General features: G+C 38.4%; 1 non-coding gene across 1 annotated transcript; it reads left to right on the top strand.

Annotated features, from left to right (window-relative positions):
- The first annotated feature begins 1,406 nt into the window (after positions 1-1,406).
- On the top strand, positions 1,407-1,515 carry LOC132298004 (small nucleolar RNA R71). The gene has a single exon (XR_009479480.1). It is a non-coding gene; the product is annotated as a small nucleolar RNA R71 (small nucleolar RNA).
- Positions 1,516-2,814: the final 1,299 nt, after the last annotated feature.

Here is a 2,814-nt window from a genome sequence, read left to right as displayed (position 1 = left end):
ATCTATCTAAACTAGGGTATAGAATGAAGTATCCTTCCTAAGTTATGAACTATCAAAGTCCTCAATTTGTGTGGTAAGTGCACATGAAGTCAATAACTAAGCCATAATCCATCAAAGGTTTCCCTAAGCCATGGACTATTAAATTTCTTAGACAAAATGCCATTAAAACCATTGTATAATCTCATCTTCATTCTCACTATAAAGATGTAAGTAGCATAATCATGAAGAAACAATTTCTAAGACAAGAAAAGAGTCTCTACAAGATTAAATATGGAATGAAACCCAAATATATCAAAGTGTATCTCTAGATTAAACAACTTGTTACATAAATGCAAAGTTCCCCAAATATAAATACAATTAATACATATTTACTTGACAAGGGTTACATCAACTCCCTAAGAAGAGGTTTAGTTACCCATGGTAGCTCTAGATGAAGGAGGAAGCAAGGCATCCAACTCCATTTTTGTGCTCCCTTGTGCTGGCTTGAAGAACTCCTCTTTCTTGCTCTCTTCTCTCTCCTCTAATCTTATAGAATGAAGCTTAATATCTTGTGTGGCCTCCCTCCCTTATCTTCTAGAGATAAGCCTCTAAAAACCCCTACCAACCAACATCTCCAACCAACCATTAAAGAGGAAAATTAGAATTGAGGAACCCAAGATGCAAGTGGCTGAAAATGGGCCATTTCCGGATGCAGTTCTGCCCTAATTTCAAGCACTCGAAATAAGGGCTCGAGCACTCGAAATTGGAGCAGAATGCTCCATTCTTGCCTTGCTCCGCCCGGACCTACTTTGATGAAATGGCCATAACTTTGTGCTCCAAACTACGAATGATGAACTGTTTGAAGATTTGGAGAGCTAATTCAGAGCTTTAAATACTTCATGTTTTGGTGGAGATCCAATTCTCAAGTATGGTTGGTCGAAAATGAAGATCAAGGTAGAATTTCATTGCTGCCAGGCAGTTCTGCGCACCTCTGGTAAGAAGATCATAACTCTCTGCTATGAACTCTGTATGATGAACCGCTTGAATATTTGGAAAGCTGATTCAGAGCTCTAAATATTTTATGTTATGATGGAAGTCCAGTTCTTGAGTTTTCAAGGTCAAAATGGCAAGCAAAGTCCAGATTCCACTGCTGCCAGAAATTCAGCATTGTGACCTTTGATGTTCAAAACTCCACAAAGCATCCTTCTTGATTCTTTTTGGCCAATGAACCTGAAAATATGAAAAAACGTGCATATGAAGGTAATCTACATAATTAAACAAACAATGGACTTAAATAATGCAATTAAGGGCGCTTGAATATGCAATATTCGGCGCTTATCAAAGAACCTCCCATTGAAGCATCAACCATGCCTTTATAATTGTCCGATAAGCTTTCAAAGAAGAATTGGACCAATTGTCATTTAGGCATGTCATGGTGAGGACACTTCCTAAGAAATTCATTGAAGCGTTCCCATGCCTCGTGGAAAGTTTCTCCTTCCCCATGTGTGAATTCTCTAATGGCGGTTCTCATAGCATTGGTCTTAGAAACCGGATAGTACTTTTTCAAAAATTCTTGTTGCATTTCTACCCAAGAAGTTATAGAAAAAGGCCTAAGGTTGTTAAACCAATACTTCGCCTTATCTTTAAGGGTGAATGGAAAAAGTTTCAGCCTTAAAACTTCTTCCGGCATGTCCGTGTATCGAACGGTAGAACAAACTTCAAGAAACTCATCCAAATGCTTGTAAGGTTCTTCACTAGGAAGTCCATGAAAGTTAGGTAGCATTTGGATAGTTTGTGCTTTAATCTCATAATGGTGTGCTCTAAATGGTGGCAATTGAATGCATGTGGGTGCATTATACTCATTAGGCACATAGTGATATCTCAATGCGAGTGGTGGATTAGCAACTTGAGGTGCAACATGGACACCTTGGTTATATTGAGCTTGATTAATAATGGGGGGTTGTGGTGCATACATTAGCCTTGGAATTCCCATTGGAATTTGGCCTTATTGTTGAGGAGGTTGATGAATGTATGGCCTAGGCATGCCTAATGGAACTTGCATATTATCATTTTGCACATTAGGATGAAGGATGCCTTGTTGGTCTATGTGACCAAGGTCTTCAACATGATCATCATTGAGAGCGTCCATTGGTAGATTGGTTCTATGTGAACTTCCTCTTCCCCTTGGATTCCTAATAGTGGATTCTAAATGCAAATCAAGAGGGACAAGAGTAGGTCTCAATGAACGACGACCATGCATGCACAATACAACACAAATAAGCAACTTTCTCAACAATGCAATTAAACTTCACAACCACAATTTTCAAATGCAATGTATGTCAAATAAATGCCTCCACGTGGGCCCCTGATTTATCTAATGATGCTATGCAATGCCTCCACGTGGGCCCCCGATTTAACTAAGGAGATTGAGTAAGAAGGTCTCACAATAGTCCTTTAGCACTTCAACTCCAAAATTAAAAGCTTAGCTTAGCAATTTTACTTAACAATTTTTCATTTTAAGCATTTTTCCTTTGCTTTGCTTTGCTCCTTAGCTTGGAATTACTTTGCTAGCTCCTTGCTCAATGCACCTTGTTAATGAAGAACAAACTTAATAAGTAATCAATCAAAAAAAAAAAAAAAAACAGGAAATAAAAAGAAAGTAAAGACACGATCAAAAGAGTACTAATCCTAATTGAATTTCACACTTCGACGTTGCCAATTTAAAATCCCCGGCAACGGCGCCAAAAACTTGCTGTTGGTTTCCTTGATGGAGTCGCCACAACCAACAAAGCTTGAAGAGTTGTGAATTTAGGAGGTGGCCAAGTTTTACATTTA

This window comes from Cornus florida, unplaced genomic scaffold, assembly GCF_030987335.1.
Source record: "Cornus florida cultivar Cherokee Brave unplaced genomic scaffold, ASM3098733v1 CherokeeBrave_3.0.0_Hap2_Chr02, whole genome shotgun sequence".
NCBI lineage: Eukaryota > Viridiplantae > Streptophyta > Magnoliopsida > Cornales > Cornaceae > Cornus > Cornus florida.
Note: the sequence above shows the minus strand (reverse complement) of the source record. Positions and strands in the feature narration are given on the sequence as shown.